At 44.9% G+C, this 22,143-nt stretch overlaps 1 long non-coding RNA gene across 1 annotated transcript; it reads right to left on the bottom strand.

The window, feature by feature from the left end:
- Positions 1 to 14,749: 14,749 nt before the first annotated feature.
- On the bottom strand, positions 14,750 to 15,213 carry LOC120910697. The gene is made up of 2 exons (XR_005741538.1): positions 15,092 to 15,213; positions 14,750 to 14,985 (listed from the first exon to the last, which is right to left on the bottom strand). It is a non-coding gene; the product is annotated as an uncharacterized LOC120910697 (long non-coding RNA).
- Between the last annotated feature and the right edge of the window lie 6,930 nt (positions 15,214 to 22,143).

Here is a 22,143-nt window from a genome sequence, read left to right as displayed (position 1 = left end):
TGACAATGCTTCCGGGTGATGTGGGGGAGCCAGTAGGCGACACGTTTGCGGAGCATGCGCTCCTTTCTCAAGCCTCAAGAGGACAATAACTTGCATATTAGCCTTTAACCACTTAAGGACCACCCCATGTACATATATGTCCACAATATGGCACGTACAGGCACATGGGCGTATAGGTACGTCCTCGCCTATTAGCGGGTGGGGGGTCCGATCGGGACCCCCCCCGCTACATGCGGAGGTCGGGTCCGCTCGGGGAGCGATCCGGGACCACGGCGCGGCTATTTGTTTATAGCCGCTCCGTCGCGATCGCTCCCCGGAGCTGAAGAACGAGGAGAGCCGTGTGTAAACACGGCTTCCCCGTCCTTCACTATGGCGGCGCATCGATCGCGTCATTCCCTTTATAGGGAAGACACGATCGATGACGTCATTCCTACAGCCACACCCCCAAACAGTTGTAAACACATACTAGGTGCACCCTAACTCCTACAGCGCCACCTGTGGTTAACTCCCAAACTGCAACTGTCATTTTCACAATAAAGAATGCAATTTAAATGCATTTTTTGCTGTGAAAATGACAATGGTCCCAAAAATGTGTCAAAATTGTCCGAAGTGTCCGCCATAATGTCGCAGTCACGAAAAAAATTGCTGATCGCCGCCATTAGTAGTAAAAAAATAAAAAAAAATAAAAATGCAATAAAACTATCCCCTATTTTGTAAACACTATAAATTTTGCGCAAACCAATCGATAAACGCTTATTGCGATTTTTTTTACTAAAAATAGGTAGAAGAATACGTATCGGCCTAAACTGAGGAAAAAAAATGTTTTTATATATGTTTTTGGGGGATATTTATTACAGCAAAAAGTAAAAAATATTGCTTTTTTTTCAAAATTGTCGCTCTATTTTTGTTTATAGCGCAAAAACTAAAAACCGCAGATGTGATCAAATACCACCAAAAGAAAGCTCTATTTGTGGGGAAAAAAGGACGCCAATTTTGTTTGGGAGCCACGTCGCACGACCGCGCAATTGTCTGTTAAAGCGACGCAGTCCCGAACTGTAAAAACACCTTGGGTCTTTAGGCTGCATATTGGTCCGGGGCTTATTAAACTTAGCACTTTAGATTTCAAATGTTCGAGTCCCATAGACTTTAACGGGGTTCTATAGTTCACACAAACATTTGGTGTGTTCGCAGGTTCTGGTGCGAACCGAACAGGGGGGTGTTCGGCTCATCCCTACTAGTAACCAACACCATGGCTGCCTCCAAGGTGGCGACAACTTTTTTTGTACTCCTTAGGCCCCGAACACATGACCGAACATGTCTGCTGAAACTGGTCCGCGGACCAGTTTCAGCAGACATGTTCGGTCGTGTGTACAGCCGACCGGACAGGTTTCCAGCGGACATTTGTCCAGCCGACCGTTTTCCAGCGGACAAATGTTTCTTAGCATGCTAAGAAACATGTCCGCTGGAAGCCTGTCCGTCGGACATGTTCGGTCGTCTGTACAGACTCACCGTACATGTCCGCTCGGCCGCCATCCCTCGCATGCGTCAAAGTGATTCGACGCATGCGTGGAAGCATTGACCTTCCAGGGCGTGGCCACGTCACCGCGTATCGTGTACGCGCGGATTTCTGTCTGATGGTGTGTACAACCATCAGACAGAAATCTCCAGGCGGACATGTCCGCTGAAAACGGTCCGGCGGACCGATTTCAGCGGACAGTCCGTCCGTGTGTACGAGGCCTTAGCTGGTGTTCTGTCAAAACAGCCAACTTGTCATGTACCGTAGTGTATATGCTGCCGGTGTTCTTTGAAAACAGCCAAGTCCTTGAAATCTGCATTTACTGCTGCTGTAGAGTCAATGGAAGTGACATATTTGGAGATTTTGACAAGTTGACAGAACACCGTCCAGTTCACAACTTGTAAAGTGAGATGAGTTTTTCTAAATACGGAAAATGCATCTCTCTAAAAGGGCTCATAGAAAACAATGGCTTTTGGTGTGCCCCATCCGCATTTCCTCGTAGCTGTCAGTCGTGGGGCAGAGTGGTGTAGAAAAATGCAGCCCTATGCATGTTTCCACATTGCCCTGCAGGTCTCTGCATGACTCTTTGTTTTTATTGATTAACTGAATGGACTACCGCTCTGTGACATTCCTTTCAGGTTTAGATTTAAAAAAATGGGGGAAACAGTGCCTTGCATTGTAAAACCACAATTCACTCCACCCTTTGCTGGCAACTAATCACTACCCACAGAAAAAAAATGAATATTTTTCTGTGGGTAGTGTGAACCTACCTCGATTCCCCTGTTCCCCCAGCTTTCTTACAAACCATTATTACAATCATAATTTGAACTTTCTGCTAGTATATGAAGATTCAATATAGGCAGAACCCAGATTCTTTGCAGCAGCTAATCTACATGTTTGTGAACTATTAGCCAGATTCAGGTACGTTTACACCGGCGTATCAGTAGATACGCCGTCGTAACTCTGAATCTACGCCACCGTTAATTTAAAGCGGGGGTTCACCCTATCGACGGGAAAAAAACATTTTTTTTTTCTTTTACCTTAAAATCAGGCATTGTAGCGCGAGCTACAGTATGCCTGTCCCGTTTTTTTTAGCCCCATACTCACCTTGTAGTCGTCCATCGAAGATACCGGGGAATGGGCGTGCCTATGGAGACGGAGGATGATTGACGGCCGGCTCTGGCGCGTCACGCTTCTCCGGAAATAGCCGAAATAGGCTTGGTCTTCACGACGCGTGCGCATAGCCTGTGCGCAGGCGCCGTGAAGAGCCGAGACCTACTCCGGCTGTCTTCGGAGAGAGTGACGTGCCAGGGCCGGCCGTCAATCATCCTCCCTCTCCATAGGCACGCCCATTCCCCGCGGGAGCCGAAATCTACGATGGACGACTACAAGGTGAGTACGGGGTTAAAAAAATCGGGACAGGCATACTGTAGCTCGCGCTACAATGCCTGTCTCGATGGTAAAATGTGTCGGGGGGGGTGAACTACCGCTTTAAGCGTATTCTGGAAACCAGATACGCTTCAATTAGGCTAAGATACGAGCGGCGTAAGTCTCCTACGCCGTCGTATCTTAGGGTGCAATTTTTCCGCTGGCCGCTAGGTAGCGCTTCTGTTGAGTTTGGCGTAGAATATGCAAATGACTAGATACGCCGATTCACGAACGTACGTGCGCCCGTCGCAGTAAAGATATGCCGTTTCCGTAAGAGGTACGCCGGCGTTAAGATAAATCTGCAACCTAGGTGGCGTAGCCAATGTTAAATATGGCCGTCGTTCCCGCGTCAAAATTTGAACATTTTACGTTGTTTGCGTAAGTCGTCCGTGAATGGGGCTGGACGTAATTTACGTTCACGTTGAAACCAATATGTCCTTGCGGCGTACTTTGGAGCAATGCACACTGGGATATGTACACGGACAGGCGCATGCGCCGTTCGTAAAAAACGTCAATCACGTCGGGTCACCACCCATTTACATAAAACACACCCCCTCATCCTCATTTGAATTAGGCGCGCTTACGCCGGCCCCATTTACGCTACGCCGCCGTAACTTAGGAAGCAAGTGCTTTGTGAATACAGCACTTGCCTCTCTGATTTACAGCGGCGTAGCGTAAATACGATACGCTACGCCGCCTCAAAGATGCGCCTGGCTACTTGAATCCAGCTAATTGTGATTTTTTTATGAATGTATCTGTTCTTTTTTACTTAGCTTGACCGGAGTTTTTAAATGTATTTCTCAGGATGTTTTGTGATTTGTTCGCAGTCATAGGTAATGTAACTCCTAAAAATTGTTACAATATTTGCCTTAGTGTAAAGAAATTAGGATATTCCTGTATAACACTTATGTTTGTGCTGTTTTGATAACCAATGACATTCATCTTCACAAATCTGACAGGTTGTTTACAAGAGCTTCATGGAATCCTTAACTGGATATCGGCAAGTAGGAAATGCGACTTTATCTGCCAATTGTTGTACATCCTTGAGAGGAGGGTCTTGTAAATACAGCATAATAGTACACAAAGTGACATGTGACTGTGGATAGAATTTATCAATCTACAGGATCCGGCTCCTTATATGGAGTTTGGTTAACATTACATAATCTGGATGGTCTGGTGTTACATAAACAGGTTGCAGTGCAGAGGTTGTGCACTAGACTAATGGAAAAGAAAGATCTCATTTAAACAGCAGTGTCACTGAAATCACTTCATACATACAAATAATGCTTTTGTATCCTGTTAGGAGCTCTATGTATGATCGGCCAAGCCCTCCAAACAAACAGATGCATAAATGTGAACTGTCTTAAAGCTGAAGTTTAGATGAAAAATATATCTACAGCTTTATGCACATCACCTACCCGTATTTACGTATGTCCCATGTTGTGCAAATAGCTGGATTTTAGAGAAATCTTCATTGCAGGGATGCCCTGTCCTCTTCCTGTTTCTGAACATCTGGAGCTGCAATGGTAACAGCTTTGTTTCTTTAGGCAAAAGAGCAGTACAAATGGTCCAAATGGGACATGCCCTTTCCTCCTCCATTCGGAGAAGTTCTTTCATGCATTACACTGCTTGTAACATTATCTGTGAATGAGGGAGAGGTCACAGGGTTCTCTCCTTCATTCACAGATCGCGTTACAGTGTATCAATGAAAGAAAAGAAGGGGCGTGTCTGTCAGACCACCTATACTGCTTTCTGCCTGAGGACCCAAAGCTGTTAACGATTGCAGTGCAGGAAGAGGACAGGCATCCCTGCAGTAAAAAGCTCACCAAGATCCAGGTACCTGCACATTGTGAGACCTACTTCATAACAGGGAAGTGAATGTGATTAAAGCTGTATTTTTTTTATTTTTTTATGATTACTATTATTTTAGCTAAACTTCAGCTTTAAAGGGTTTGTAAATGCAGAGCAAAAAAAAAAAAAAAAACACGACTTCCCTCTTATACCAACATTCCTCGTCACTCCCCTCAATTCTGTATTCACTGAGGTCTGACTATTATATATGTTAAGGACCCTTTCACACAGGGCAGATTCTGTTCTGATCAGCAGGGGATCTGTGAGCTGATCCCCTGCTGATCGTAGCAGAGTGGGAGGATTACTCAAGTCCGCTCAATCTATGTCCACCAGCCAGTGGCGGCTGGTGCTCAAATTTTTTGTGGGGGCACAAATAAACCCCATCAATTTCAGCCACTGTGCCCATCAAACGCAGCTACTGTGCCATCAGACGCAGCCACTGTGCCCATCAAGCGCAACCACTGTGCCCATCAAGCGCAGCCACTGTGCCCATAAAATGCTGCCAGTGTGCCGATCAAACGCATCCACTGTGGCCATCAAACGCAGCCACCGTGCCCATCAATTGCTGCCAGTGTGCCCATCAATTGCCGCTACTGTACCCCATCAAATGTTGCCAGTGTGTCCATCAATTGCCGCTACTGTGCCCCATCAAACGTAGCCACTGTGCCCATCAAACGCAGCCACTGTGCCCATCAAACGCAGCCACTGTGCCCATCAAACGCAGCCACTGTACACATAAATTGCCCTCACTGTGCCATCAAACACAGCTACTGTACCCATCAATGCAAAAAAGAAAAGAGGATGCGCCAATCTAAGTGCAGCAGAATAGAAAATGTGTAAAACACACAGCCAAATGGCTACTCACAAAACAGGGGAGATACAAGGCATATAAGTAGCGCAGGTCCGGTATCACTAAGGGTGCTCAGCGATCCCTGGTCCCAAACCAAAATCCTCGGCAGACAGGAGAGCTGGGTGTGATGGAATTCCAGTGTCCCTGGGAGCCACGGGGAAGCAGGAAACGCAGATGATCGGCGTTTCCTGCTTCCTTGTGGCTCCCAGGGACACTGGAATTCCATCACACCCAGCTCTCCTGTCTGCCTGAGGATTTTGGTTTGTGACCAGGGATCGCTGAGCACCCTTAGTGACACTGGACCTGCGCTACTTATATGCCTTGTATCTCCCCTGTTTTGTGAGTAGCCATTTGGCTGTGTTTTACAATTTTTTTTATAAAATTTTATATTCTGCTGCACTTAGATTGGCGCATTCTCTTTTCTTTTTTGCATACATTTCAGAGTCTGCTTCTGCTTTAGGCTTGCTGCCGCTAGTGCTGTATTTGTCTTTGGACTATCGATTGGATCATTATTGGACATTGGACTATACTCTAGCATTCATTAATTTATTTATGGACCATATAATACCATTTTATTGAATACTGTTATTTATACCCTAATAATCGTGCGCCATCTTACCATATTTTTTCTACTGTACCCATCAATTGCTGCCAGTGTGCCCATCAATTGTCGCTACTGTGCTCCATCAAATGCTGCCAGTGTGTCCATTAATTGCCGATACTGTGCCCCATCAAATGTTGCCAGTGTACCCATCAATTGCCGCTACTGTGCCCCATCAAACGTTGCCAGTGTGCCCATCAATTGCTGCTACTGTTCTCCATCAAATGCTGCCCGGTACTTCCGTCCTCCGTCCTCTCTCAGGCGTCCAATCACAGCGCCTGACGTTTCAGCCAATCAGGTGACAGACCTGGCAACCTGTATGGCTGAGAGGCGGTTCAGTGTTTCCTTCCTTCACTTCATTCACTTTGCTAACACAACCCTGAGTGAACAGCAAACGCACTGCATGACACCCGCCGTTCACCTTTTTGGGCGCCTATTAGATCCTATGGCTGGTGCTTCCAAAAAACACCTCCGCCACTGTAATTCAGGTGCCCAGCGCCCGAAAAGGGGATGGACACCTGAATAGGGGGTGTCAGCAGTGAACAATAGATTCATGTAATGCATGAATCTATCCATGGTGATAGAAGGGTGCCAAGAGAGACATGGTGGTGCCCATGTGCCCCTTATGGATGCACCGCCACTGTTGCCAGCTCTGCTCTATGGGCGGCCAGGAGTGCGCGAACTCCGCTGTCCGTTTACACTGGGCTTCCTCTGATCTGCTTTGTCTAAACAGAAGAGGACAAAGTCCTCTCCCCTCTTTTTTAGCAGACCAAATCGGGCCTGGAGGTAGGTGGGTGTAAAAGGACACAAGTCCATTTACACCCGCTTGTCCATAGGAATGTATGGACCTTCCAATCAGGTCCACCTGAAAAACTGACAGGTCGAACTGATCAGAACACCCATCTGAAAGGTGCTTGAAGCCTCGTACACACAATTGGATTTTCCAACAATTGTGTGATGGCAGGGTTTTTGTCAGATAATCGGACCATTTGTAAGCTCCATCGGACAATTGTTGTCGGAATTGTGGGATAGTATGCTCTCAAATTTTCCGACAACAAAAGGAAAAACTTGCATAAGTAGACTGCATAAGTAGACTGGTAACATTTTGACATTTTAGAAATACAGTATATAGCAGGGAGAACCACCAAACTTTAAATGTAATAAACTGTTTGTTTTTTGTGTTTGTATTTGCATCTTCACATATTTATGTAAGTTCTAAAGTTTAAAATTCTGTTTAATTTCTAACCCAGGCATTTATGTTAGGAAATGGAGCCAGGATCTAACCTCATTTACAACTACTGCATTTAAATGTGAGATCTGCTTCACTTATAGCCACTCAAATAAGAAACACTTAAGGCAGTGAATGTAACATTCACTGCAGGTATCTTCCTGGTGCATGGGTTTAAATGACAGAGATTGGCTCATTTGCAGTAAATGGTGGATGTTACATTAAAATGCCCCTAGGTGAAAGGGAAAAAAGCTGATGAAAAAAAATTACTAACTTTCTGGCAAGCTTACCTGAACAAGGCTGACCTCACTGGGGCATCTCCTCAGATCATGGGAAAGCTGAGTAACCAGTCTCTTTTGTGAAGTATTAGTGACTTTATGCCAGATTTGGGCTCCTTATTCTGAGGATCACAGGAGAAAGCCTGTCCTCACCATCGCTTGCAGGAAGCAACTGTAGCAGGTACTTCTCCAGACCAATCTATGATGGCAGAGCTGTCTGCTGCAGCAGTGTGGGCTTTTTCACCGCCCCTTTCTCTCTTCACACACAGACTCTCAGAACTGCTTGTTTGTAAACTCCCTATTGGAAGAGCCTGAGCCAATCATCAGACAGTAGCAAAGGACTGTGGGGGATAGGGTGACCACGTGTCCCAGATTTCCCAGGACAGTCCCGCATTTTGCAGGTCTGTCCCGGGCACCTTTATTCCCGGGCCAATCTGATGCCCCCAAAAAAGGCTGCCACATCACCGCTTTACTCACTGACAGTACTTGTCCTGGCCGGGAATGCCTGGAGGAGCACAATTTCCGCCCCCTGCTTGTGATTGGAGAAATCATAAATCCTGCCTCTTGTGTCCAATCACTGTGCTGTGATTTGTTACAGCACAAGCTGATTTTAGGAAAGGGAGGGTGTCCCTGAATGGTAGTTTGGAAATGTGGTCACCCTAGTGGGGAAGGAGATACAAAGCCAGCGGAACTAGTCCAGAGCCTCTTTTTGCCTACACCCCATCAGGAGAACATCTCCTGCACTCTGTGTGTGTGTGGGATCGCGGCCTACCAAGGGGCACACAGCCTGCAACTCCAGCCCAGAGGAACAGACTGTCCATGCTAAAGGACACTATGCAACAGCTCAAGGACTGTATGCCATTGCATCTAAGATCAATTGATTGCTCAGGGGAGCACCTCTGACTGTGTGACTGTGTACAGGATTTGGTGAGGGGGCTTTGCCCAGGAACCTTTATTGCTTTTCATAGAATGCTACATCCAAATATTGTCCACAGTGCTCCTACATTGCCGGTGAAGATAATAATAAAGCTTTGCCTCCAGGACATTACTGCGGTTGCTCTTAAAGGGGACACACCACGGGTATTGAGATCATTTTACTGGGTGTGTACTAGAAGCATTGTAGGCCAGCCTGGGGTTCCCCTTTAGCCACAGCATCCCACACACACCAAAAGTTATTGGGGAGTCTATTTAATCTGTACATATTGTTACATATTGCTTTTGTTGTTTGCATAGTGTTCCTGACTGTTTTCTTTAAACTGTTTCAACTAGGGATGTCCTGATACCGATACTAGTATTGGTACAAGTACTCAGGGGGAATGCTCCGATACTTCACCCGATACCTGGGCAGTCAGGGTGATCGGTGCGGCAGGGGAGTTGCAAGTCTTCTCTGTGCTGTCTTCTCCCCCCGTGCTGTCTTCTCCCCCCGTGCTCTGTGCCGCCTTCTCCCCTGTGCTCCGTGCCTCCTTCTCCACCGTGCTCCATGCCGCTTTCTCCCCCGTGCTCCGTGCCGCCTTCTCCCCAGTGCCGTCTTCTCCCCCCTCCGTGGCGCTCTCCCCCGTGCCGTCTTCTCCCCCCTCTGTGGCGCTCTCCCCCCGTGCCGTCTTCTCCCCCCTCCGTGGCGATCTCCCCCTGTGCCATCCTATCCCCCCTCCGTGGCGCTCTCCCCCCGTGCCGTCTTCTCCCCCCTCTGTGCTGGTCTCCCCCCCTTCGGAGGTAGGAGCTTCTAAACCCGGCTCCTACCTTTTCCGAATGTACAGAGTCAGTGATCACTGGGGAATCTGTGTCCTTAGTCCCTTTCTCTGTCTTAAAGGGGAGATGTCAGAGGTCTGTTAAGACCCCTGATATCTCTCCAAAGACCCCCAACAGGGCTGATTAAAAAAAAAATGCAATAAATGATAAAAAAAAATTAAAAATAAAATTTAAATAAATAAACACACTGATAATCCACCCCCCCCCCCCCCCGAAAAAAAGAAAAAGAAAATCACTGTAAAACCGAAAAATTGTAAAAAAAAAAAAAAATACTGCCACTGTCACACGACATTAAAAAAAGTATCGATAATCGGTATCGGCGAGTACTTGAAAAAAGGTATCGGTACTTGTACTCGGTCTCAAAAAAGTGGTATCGGGACAACCCTAGTTTCAACTAAGTCCTGGGTACTTACACAGGTCCTGGCTGACTAATGTTAACCTGAATTTTACTTTTCTTCAAGTAAACTTCAAGAAGAACTGTGTTGTGTGTTCCTGTGGAGTTATTCCATTATTAACATTGCTAGGTGTGCCAGAGGGACTGGGGTTGGAAGGCAGAGTAACGGACTGAACAAACAAAAGCAGCTCCTTCGGGGGTTTACTACACAACTTTAAGCCAAAGTGTATGGTGAGTAACCTTTTACATTTTTTATTATACAAATTTTTTCTTTAATGGCGATACAGAAGCCTGTCATTGAATAGTAAGGGCACTCCAAGCCTGTCATTGATTAGTGAAGGATGGCAATCTATGCTCTCCCTCCCTACTGCAAATGAACTTTGTGCATGTCGCATACGTCATAAAGCCTGAATGGCTTACAGGACTGCCTGTCAGAATCTTGCTATGTAGAGAACCAAAAAAGGATAATAATGAAAATACAGACTTGTACTATTCAAAATGCATTGACCAATTTTAATGAATGCATAACCGAGTTAAATGGGGGTCTATTATATCTCCCTACACTTCTGTTTCTAGGCAGAACAAAATAGGCTCTCCTACTGTATCTTAGCCCTTGGCTTTAGTTCCCAATGCTGTGGAAAAACCCTGGATCAATATTCACCTGCAATTTACTAGAATGCTGCCAGCATGTTAATAGGTGACATGTCAAGATCCCTTTACATTAGATAACAAGGGAGTTATTTACAGTATGTCACAAAGGTGCACAAAGAACCACTAATGCTAATATTTATATGAGTGTAGCACTACTCCCCTTGGAGCCACTGGTGAATAAGGGTCTCTCTGACCCTGCACAGCCAGGCACACAGAATTTTCCACCACACTTTGAAGATGAGAATCACTCTTTGCAGCTTTTGTTTTTGTATTTTATCAGGGGAATTGAACTTGGATAGGGTTTAGGGTATTATGGTACGCCCATCTGATCAAAGTACTGGAACTCTTCAGGGACACAACTATATACAATCTGTATATACACTTCTCCTTCTACCTCCAGCACAATCTTGCTTGTAGAACTACAACTTCCAGGACCAGCTGACACTGTTTGAATGATCCAACAAAGGATCAGTTAGATCAGTAGCAAATGCCCCTTGCAGTCAGGGACCTCAGGCTGCTTTGGTAGTGTAGCAAAAAGAAAGTCCTAGTGCCCAGCTGTTTTCCTTCCGTGGCTACTGATCCCAGCACCACCTCTCCAGGCACTACCTGCCTGACTGCTGCTGCCCCGTTCACTAGCCCTGATGGCTAAGACTCCACAGTCCTTCCAGACTGCTTGCATCGAGTCCTCTCAGGCATGCCTCTTAGTCCTCTTGACTGCAACATTTACCACCTGGCTGTCTTCCTCCCTAGAGATTTGCCCGGCAGTGTTCTCCTGCTATCCTCCCACTTTGCTACCGTGCCTCTGGTCAAGACACTTCTGTGTGTCGTGAAGAAGGTCGTCCCCCCCCCCCAGACTAGGGGGCTACCCTCAAGGGCCACCAACAGCCTAACACTCCATCTCCAGCTTCCACCCGAACTCCTCTTCCCCCAATGTTGGGGATTGGGCAGGGCCCTCAGAATATTCCAGACAGCTCCTCCTCCCCTCCACTCCCATTCTTATAGAATATTCTGTTTCTAGAAGTTTCTAGAAGTAGGGGGAGGTCTCAGAGATGCTGCCTGTGAGTCTTACAGCCCTCCCTGGGTCACTCACCCAACCCAGATAAAACAAAACACAAGCTTGGCTGCCAGCCAAGCCTGACAATTTACCTACACTAACAAAACCTATTCTACTTTTATCAACACTAATATGGCATGCTTAAAGCAGACCTTCAGTAATTTGTTTCAACTTTCCCTCTATTAAATCTTCTTCCCTTGTTTTAACTTTAGAAAGTAAAACATTATTTTTCTGCCAGTTAATACCTTATACAGCCCACTTCCTGTTTCTTGTCTGGTAAAAAGCCTAGGCTTATGACATCACGCACAGCTCTCTCTCTCTCTCTCTCTCTCTCTTGTGAGAGTTTGCCAGAAAGGGAGGGGGGTGAGTCATAAGAGGGCCAATGAGAGCTGGAGGTGTGCCTCAGTATGTGTTTGTGTAAATCCAGGAAGTGAACAGGCAGCAGCTTCAGCTGCCCACAGTTAAAATGGCTGCAGCCAGACTTGGTGGAGGGAGATTTCTGCAGCATATTTGGCAAGTACAGAATCACAGTATATATAAAATAACATGCAAAGTGGTTGGAGGGAAGCTTCAGAATAGCATTATGTGAGCAGACTGCAGTTCCTCTTTAAACTCAGGTCTAGTTGTACACATTCCATGGCCATTATAATCAAAGTGGCTTTATCACTCAAGCTTTTGTAATATGGAGAGTCCGGGATCAGTAACATTCTTTATTGGACTCTCAAAAACAAATAAACAAAATCGCTTTCTTCAATAAAAATAAAGCCAAAAGTCCATAATCATGGTTTAATTGAGACAACATAATGACTCTCCACAAATATACCAGTCCCGCATAATCCCACAGGATTCCCATCTGCTTTGAGGGTATGGCCAAGGCCTCAAGTGCTCATCAAGCAGCATCTAAGTTGCTAGATTGTCCAGACTACTCACAGCTGTGAACCACTCCACTTTACCTCACAGACAATGTGCTGACTCTTTCCTGCTTCTTTCCAGACCTCCTCTGCAGCCAGGTTACCCCTTGAGGATCAAAGTCCCTGTAATCAGGGTTTGGAGGCTCTCTCTCACCCAAAGCCTCTCCTAGTCTCCATATTTTGGGTAGCAATGAGGACTTAGCAGTCGCAGATTTCTGTAAATTAGTCCTCTGCTCTCCAACTGGACTGTCCCTGAATCTCTCATTCTGCATGAGTGTGAACCCCTGAGTACTAAAAAATATCTTATTATTCACCTTTAAAGGACAGGGAAACAAACCTGCTGTAAAATGCTTAAAAATTGAAGGGTGCCTTTTTAGTTACACCAAGTCACATGTTTTCATTGTGCACCATTACAACCTTCTAGCTGCCAGTGTCCTAACGACCAATGTGGCATCATAAGTTGATAAGGAGGATGTCAGTCGCCTGCATACCATCCTTGTTTAACACTCCCCTACCCCTTTGGAATGCTGGAAACATTGGAATACTAGTTAGAACCAGTTTGCAAAAGTGTATTTGCTTTGGAAGTATAAATCGCTTCTACCATTGGGTGTCCTACTTGGACTTGTGGATGTTGCTGCATTATGTAAAACTTTTAGAAAACTTTTACATTTTAAAATGGGGTGCCTCAAGACTGTTCATAATTTAAAAAGGGTGCCTTGACAGAAACAAGGTTGAGAAACACTGGTTCAAAGTATCTCCAAATGGACAAAGGTTATTTGATATTTGTGTAACATTGCTATATAGCTGCTTCTCTTTATAGATATCAGCTTGGGCAAAAGTAATAATACATGGAAGTTGGTGTTCTTTTATGGAACTGCTAGACCATGTTAGGTATGTCAAAAAAAACACCTGTATTTCAAAAATACTCCTCTGAAGCTATCAGTTATATACAGTTCATACAGGTAATTTACTTGTAGTGACCACATATACTTGAAAGAAATTGGTCTGAGTTGGTACACATGCTAAACAGAAGCATTTGGACGCACACTTTTGTGTGTGTATACTTTCTTATGGTTTTCTATATCATATATATAGATTCATAAATCATTGCTGATAAAGGACAAGCTCACTTTAAGAGCCTGTTTACACCGGAATGTGGTGTGGTCAGACTCCCACTGTTGCAGTGCGTAACCTCACATGCGTTACAATGCGTTATGGAAAGGAAGTTAATTCATTTAGAATGATCTGTCTACCCTCAGCAATGCAGGTTTTTTTTTTCATTCTTTCGTTTAAGGTCCGGTTCACACTTGTGCGACAATTGCTCCGACTTTGAGAGCACAAGTTGCATGACATGTTAAAAAAATCAACGTTTCCCTATGAGAGCTGTCTGAACTGGTCTGACTTGTGTCTTTCTGACTTTGGAAAAGTTTCCTGCACTACGTCACACTTCTGTATGATTTCAGCCCACCCCAAAGCACTGTGTCCCCATGTTGATGGTCACAAGGGTCTCTTCCCCACAACCCTGGGTTGTGGGGGTCTGTAGGCAGGGGGCTTATTGGAATCTGGAACCCCCATTTAAGAGAGGGGCCCCAGATCCTGACCACCCCTCTATGGGAATCGGTATGGGGTACATAGTACCCCTACCCAGTCCCCCACCCCCCTCCCCGAAAAAAGTGTAGTGTAACGGAAAAAAATAGGCAGTTTTTGACAAGTTCTTTATTAAAAATGATGTAGATCCAATATCTTCCTCCACCACCGTCCTGATTTAAAAAAAAATAACGGTCCTTCCCCGACAAATGCTTCAGCCATTCTGGCAGCTTTCGAGTCTGACAGTTCTTATATAGCGATGGGTCATGACCGTGCGGTAACATAACTGGAGACCCCACCCCTTGTGATGTCATGGACCTGGGCATGATGGGTTCATGACATCACAAGTGGCAGGGTCTCCGAGTTAAGTCACTGCATGGCCACGCCCCATAGCAATATAAGAACAGTCAGACACTGAAGCTGCCAGAACGGAAGGAGTATTCGTCAGGAGAGGAGCATTTTTTTCATCTGGTCGGTGGCAGTGGAGGAAGATGACATGATTGATGGAAAAAGGGGGATAGGATCTGGCTGGTCTAGACTGGAAAATAGTATTTTTAACAAAAGCACCTCATCCCAAATTTATATATGGGAAAGTAGAACAATGGCGGGACTATAGCGGTGCATGCAAAAACCAGTAAAGGAAGATAGAACAAATAATATAAATTTTAATGATTTATTAAAAAACAGAGTAGCGTCAGGTTGTAAGGCATATCATAGACTTCACAGGAGCCCACTACACAACTCAACAACCTGATCAAGAGTACAAAGTTAAAAGGTTCCCATAACAGACATCAGTACTATAACAGAGATCGCAACCCGGTTGGTAAACCCTATATATTTCGCCCGGTCAGGCTTCTTCAGGGGTGGTTGAGATCAGAGTTTGGATTCTGATAATGACATACAGAGAAAGTTAACGATTTATACATAGAAACATTAAATATACATAAACAATAAATAAAGTCGCTCTGCCAGTGTATATCACATAATGCCCACCTGCTGGTCCGTAGTGGGAGTAAAAAGACAACAGGGTGCGTGTATACCCTGGTTCCATCACATGCCTGAAAAATCAGGCCGGATGAGCACAAGTTGACAGCCACAGGGATAACCTAGGCAGGAAAAAGTGAGGAGCCGCTGCAGATGGAATTCACACAATCCCCAACCATCGGAGAGGCAAGGGGCGGCACCCAGAGACAGAGTAGCCAACTGTGGAGAAGAGTAGTGATATCAGTATTTATTATAGAATACTTAATAAAAATATTTATAGAAAGTAATAAGATGAAATGTTCACTCACAGTGCTTAAATAAACAGGTATAGCATCTGTGGAGGCATACGCCTAGCTTGAGACCGGAGGCTTATCAGATCTGTAACAAGCTGATCCAAATATTATGTCAAAAAATAGAAAAAAGAGAAAATTTAGGAAAAAGGCAAAAAGAAGAAAGAAAGAAAAGAAAAACAGGAAAAAAAAAAAAAGAAAAAAGAAAAAGAGAGAAATGAAACAGATAGTTTACTTCTGTATTGTAAATATAAATGTAGCAATTATAGTGATCTTAAGCATACAGCTGTTCCATAGTAGGATAAAAAGATCCACTCATAGAGAGAGAGTTTGTTAAAAAATAACAGCAAACCAAAAGATTATAAGTGATAATTTTTTTTATAAAAACCAGAGAAGGAGACACTTAATAAGGAGCATAAGAAATTGTTTGAGCAAACAGAGGAGACAGGCTTGTATAGTAGGCAGCTTTTAGGCATGGTAGAGAGGATACCTGGTCAATCAATCTAAGCAGCACAGGTTAGCTCCACAGGAGTGTACAGCACACTGACGCTCCACAGCAGGACAGAGTCCTGATATACCCCTCAACCCCTCCCACACGTCCGTGCGTCAGAGGGGGCGCGGTCGGGCGTGAGCGGACACATAGTGTCAGTGCGCAGGCGCCCACACTGATGCTGGACAAGAGGCCTACAATCCCCAGCAACCCCTGGGTTGGGAGGCGTGGACGGCCGAGTGGTCGGCCAATCACAGCGCGCCGGGGGAGGGGCACCGCCGTACAGCGGAGCAGCCCATAGGCACAGAGGAAAGCCAATGTCCAAGAGCCGGGAGTGGCCAGATCGCCGATGGAGAGGGCGGGGAGCCAGCGATCAGGGGGGAGAGAGAGAGACACTGACAAAAACGGGCTCACACAGTGAAGCCCTTGAGTGTCCAAATGGAAGGGGACAAAAGGTGAAAAAACAACCGCAGCAGCATCACAAATCCTGCAGAATAATATAGGATTATCCAAAGGGCAAAGGAATAGCAACTCGGTATATAAAAGGATATATCATGACCCATAACTTAGAAAGGCAGGGCCATTGAAAAAAAACCAGCATGGATGTAGGCAGGGTGGCAAGGGCATATATACAGTGGCAGAGCGATTCACAACAAAGTTCACACAGATAGGTAATATTTATAAATCAGAATAATAGTTAAGATCAAACATATCTGGGGCATTCGTATAAAAAATAATAATTCATACACATACATTGATTAGCAAAATGCCAAAATAGCCAAAGAAAGAAAACAGACAAAGAAAAGGAAAAGGAAGGAAAAGAAGAGGGGAAAAGATCAGGGAAAAAGGTAGAGCATATAAAGGGAGGGGGAGACAAGAAAAGGGACGGAAAGGGAAGGGGAAAACAGAAGATAGAGAAAAGGAAAAAGAGGGAGGAAGGGGGAGGGGGAGGGGAGAGGCGGCAAAAGACAGAGAGAAAGAGAAAAGAAGGAGGAGCCAGGTACCCAAAGAAAGGGAAAAGAGAGCAAAGCGGACAGATGATGCAGAGTGACAAGCATCATATATTTCATGCTGGAGCAACCCGGGCGGTCGCCCGATGAAAGCGTGGCAAGCCAATCAATAGAGCACAGGGATAGTGGAACTGAGACACATAGAATAGGTAGCCCTTACAGGAAAGATTTAAAACTGATATATTCGTTCAGTCCTGGGTAATGGGTGGCGTTTAGAGTTTGTATCCATTTAGTTTCAAGTTGCAGAAGACTGCGATCAATGCCCCCACCCCTAACGTGTGGGCACATGTTCCAGGGCAGTGAATTTCACCATGGTGGGCTCGAAATTGTGCTCATGTCCCACATGCCGGCTAATGGCAGTGGTGGACAGTTTTTTCCGTATAGGTGCAATATGGTCCGATATACGTTTGTGGAAAGGTCTTTTCGTCTTGCCTACGTAGAAGCACCCACACAAGCATTTGGCCAGATACACCACGCCGACAGTCTGGCATGTGACCCGATGCCGAATGGTGTGGGTACGTCCACCAGGCAGGACGACTGTCGATCCACTTAAGATAAAAGGACACATGTGGCATCCCTTACATGAGAAGGTGCCATTGATTATGTGTGGAGAATTTTCTAGGGGATTGTGATGACTCTGAACAAGTTTGTCCCGTAGAGATGGTGCTCTGCGGTAGGTGACTTCAGGTCGATCCTTAATAAATTGTGTGAATTCCATCTGCAGCAGCTCCTCACTTTTTCCTGCCTAGGTTATCCCTGTGGCTGTCAACTTGTGCTCATCCGGCCTGATTTTTCAGGCATGTGATGGAACCAGGGTATACACGCACCCTGTTGTCTTTTTACTCCCACTACGGACCAGCAGGTGGGCATTATGTGATATACACTGGCAGAGCGACTTTATTTATTGTTTATGTATATTTAATGTTTCTATGTATAAATCGTTAACTTTCTTTCTCTGTATGTCATTATCAGAATCCAAACTCTGATCTCAACCACCCCTGAAGAAGCCTGACCGGGCGAAATATATAGGGTTTACCAACCGGGTTGCGATCTCTGTTATAGTACTGATGTCTGTTATGGGAACCTTTTAACTTTGTACTCTTGATCAGGTTGTTGAGTTGTGTAGTGGGCTCCTGTGAAGTCTATGATATGCCTTACAACCTGACGCTACTCTATTTTTTAATAAATCATTAAAATTTATATTATTTGTTCTATCTTCCTTTACTGGTTTTTGCATGCACCGCTATAGTCCCGCCATTGTTCTACTTTCCCATGACATGATTGATGTTGGAACTACATCAGAGGATATTATTCATTTTTATTAATGGACTTGTCAAAAGCTGCCTCATGTTTTTTGTTACACTATACTGATTTTCTTTGGGTTAATGGGTAGGGTACTATGTGCCCCATAGGTATTCACATAGGAACCCCTTTTCTTTAAGGGGGCTTCCAGATTCTGATAAGTCCCCTGCCCGCAGACCCCCACAACCATAGCTCAGGGTTGTGGGGAAGAGACCCTTGTCCCCATCAACATGGGGAAAATGTGCTTTGGGGTGGGGAGCAGAGCCCCCCTGCCCCAAACCACCCTCCCCTATGTTGATGGCATGTGGCCTGGTATGGCTCAGAAGGGGGGGGCGCTTGCCCCCCCTTTCCTGGCCTGGCGGGCTGCATGCTCGGATAGGGACTGGTATGAATTTTGGGGGGGGGGGGCTGATGCTGTTTTTTTTTGTCAATTTGTCATGGAAATCCATTGCAAACCCAAGTCACACTCATCTCAAGTCAGATCCTGTTAATTAAAGTTGGATCGATGTAGAAACGAAGTCGCAGGGCAAAGTCTGATTGAAAGGGGCGCGACTTTCGCGTCGGATCAGTATTAACATGGGCTAAAACCACATTAGATAAAATATTTAGCAATAAGATGGCATACAAACCTATACTTAACCACAAAACAGGTAAAGAAAAAAGGAAGATCACAGCAGTGAAAGATTAGGTAAATCCACAAAGATAAGAAAAATTGTTATTGTAGCAGTAGTCTTTGAGGTTAGAAACCTGCACTTATCGGTAAAGTTATAATGTGGTAATATATTTTGCAAGTCAAAAAAAAACCATCCCAAGGAAACTTTGGTCTGTACAGTAAGATTAGATAAAGAGCTGAGGACAGGACAAGAAGATCAGAAAGTAAGATGTATAAGTGCCTAAGGTTAAAAAAAAAAAAAAAAAAGAATGTGGTGAGCAATGGAATGTTTTAATAGACCTGGACTTTTGGAATGGACATTTACCTTTCCTTTTTTTGGCAGAAGTGAGTTATGCTGTGTGTTTTCAGTTAGACAGATAACAATGGGTAACCGAATATTAATTTTGTCATGAAGACATTTATCCACTCACACATACGCAGTCAGGAACCTAGCATTTTCATCATTCTTCCTTTGGCTCAAGAATCAGTCTATGGGTTTCTTTTTGAGCAGGAACTTGGATGAGGATAGGGAGCATGGGATACCCCAAACTGTAGAACTTGAAGACTGCTAGGCTGCTGACTGTTCTGTACAAAATGCAGGCTTTATTGCACAACATTAGGCTGCACTGTACTGTCTCTTGGCTGACTTGTACAACTCCTGGCTGTATTGCACTGCTCCTGGTTGCACTGGGCACACTTAAGCAGTATGGCACACTCTTGGCTGTCTTGCACAACTCTTGGCTGCACTGCACTGGGGTTGTAAGGTGAAACACCCCACAGTCACTTCATCACTGTGTAGCTGGATCAAGCACTTAGTCCCAGAATAGTGAAGCTTCCTCACATCTGCTCTCCTTGCTCTATCCAGAATCTGACCCAGGCTCTCTTCGGTAGGCCCAAACAGCTAAGCCTTGATGTCTTGACAGGACTCCTCAGCTTTCTATCTGTTTGTCTTTCTCTTCCCCAGGGACATAGCCCCCAGCACAGGGGTCGTCTCTAGAAGGCTGGACCCTAGAACTCTGTCAACTGCTGCCAGGCTTCAGAATATGTATGGGCTCTCTCACACCGACTAAACAACCCCCCATGGATTGGCCGGAGAACCATAAATATAAGAAACTGAAGAAATGTCACTTTGCAACAATGTAAAGTAGTGAGTGTACAGCTTGTATATCAGGTGTGAATGGGGATTAGGTGTGGTAAATTTGGTGTAATCACTCTTTCATACTGGACTTCGGAAGTTCAACATGACACCTCATGGCAAAGAACTCTCTGAGGATCTGAAAAAAAAGAATTGTTGCTCTACATAAAGATGGCCTAGGCTATAAGGAGATTGCCAAGACCCTGAAACTGAGCTGCAGCACGGTCACCAAGACCATTAACAGGACAGGACAGGTTCCCACTCAGAACAGGCCTCGCCATGGTCGACCAAAGAAGTTGAGTGCATGTGCTCAGCATCATATCCAAAGGTTGTCTTTGGTCAATAAACGTATGAGTGCTGCCAGCATTGCACCGAAGACAAGCAGACATGTATTACTGGAACAATGTCCCGTGGTCTGAGACCAAGATCATATATACTGTGTATATATAAAATGTTTTTTTACACTTTTGTGAGTGTTAATTTTAAACTTTTCTTTGTAATTAAACCTTGCTGGAACTTACTACACTAGAGTGGTCCTGCTGTCTTCCTCTCTTCCCCTCAATTTTGTTTTACAGATGGAGTCCTACCTCCATTTTGGCAGCAGTACCCCTAGGTCATCAGTTCCATTTGTCTATTTAGAAGGGTTTACCGCTCATAAGAACCTGTCAACCACCCCCCCCCCCCCCCTCAATTTAGGTCTGTATAATTTTTGGTCTGAATCATTGTCTTTATTTATTTGCTAATTTTTAAAATTCATTGTTTATATTTCCCATTCTTGGCACTGGGGAAATATTTTTTTTATTTTTAGGTAGGATGCCAAACATACAGTGGTCAGGATTAGTTGGCAGTGGATAGAGGCAGAATTCATTATCCAAGCACGTGTCAGAGCAGGTGCTAAGCGGAGAGAGTAATCTGTTATCCAAAAGAGAGTCTGGACAGGCGGCAATCAGACATAGTAATTCAATAGCCAAATGAAGCAACAGGAGAATGCAGAGATGACAAGACTTACAGGAATAGGCAAGATAAGGTTCAAGAGCCAGGTAGCAAATGCTATCACAAGACAAGCTGTGGGTTTGTGGTGCTCCTCAAAAATAGCACCACTGCGCTTTAGCCAGGGGAAAAGCCGAGGAACAGGCAGCGCCTAGCAATAAGGACATATCCCAAATCTGGCCATTGACAACCCCCAATGCTCAGGCCGAGGAAGGACAATTGGTTGAGCAGCAGCTGCGGGAGAGAGACAGTGGGAGCATGTCGCACACTGCTAACACTTTACTGGTTGCATGCTTGTTCCAGGTCAATGACTTTAAGTAACTAGCATTTTTAGTAATGACAGCTCCCATACCCTTCAGGAGAGATACAGCTTTCATTATAGACAATATAAAAAAATCCTATGATTTAATGCATTGTATCTAGTAAACTAAGAAATTAGCTACCCCAGTGAATGTTATTTGGAAGATATAACTCAACATGCATCACTCTTGTTATAGTTTCCAAATAACATTCACTGGGGTAGCTAATTTCTTAGTTTACTAGTCAGGCACAGTGAAACACAGCTTGGGGGATAATTATAAAGTGAAAATGTCCAGAAAATACAGCTGATGGCATTTCAATTACAATTAATTTCAGAAAATCATTAGGGAATGGTTTCAGAAAATCATTACTGTTCCTCAAGTGATTTACTGGTTGTTAGTGTTTTATTTAATGACAAAAATAAATAAAAGCAATGAGTTGTCACAGACCCAACCAAACCAAAACGTATGCTGCGTACACACGATCATTTTTCGGCATGAAAAAAATGTAGTTTTTAAATGATCGTGTGTGGGCTTCACATAATTTTTCAGGTTCTGAAAAACGACAAAAAAGTTTTTTTCCTGGCGGTAAAAAGTCAGCCAGGAAAACCGCGAACCTGCTCGGTAGCTTTTTCCCCCTACAAACGGCCGGGTTTCCCGACAGGAAAACTGCCATAAGAGCTTTGGTCGGGAATCCTGGCCATGTGTATGCTCCATCGGCACTGCCTCGCAGTGTTTACCATTGGAAAACTGCAAAGAAAAAAAACACTGGGAATCCCGGCAGGAAAATCGAGAACATTCCTGCCGGGAGAACTGCAATTTAGCATACACACGGCCGTTTTTCCTGGTGAAAAACTGTCATGGCAGTGTGTATGAGGCATCACTGATGATTA

This window comes from Rana temporaria, chromosome 8 (assembly GCF_905171775.1).
Source record: "Rana temporaria chromosome 8, aRanTem1.1, whole genome shotgun sequence".
Taxonomy (NCBI): Eukaryota; Metazoa; Chordata; class Amphibia; order Anura; family Ranidae; genus Rana; species Rana temporaria.
This window is presented reverse-complemented; position numbering and strand designations above follow the sequence as displayed.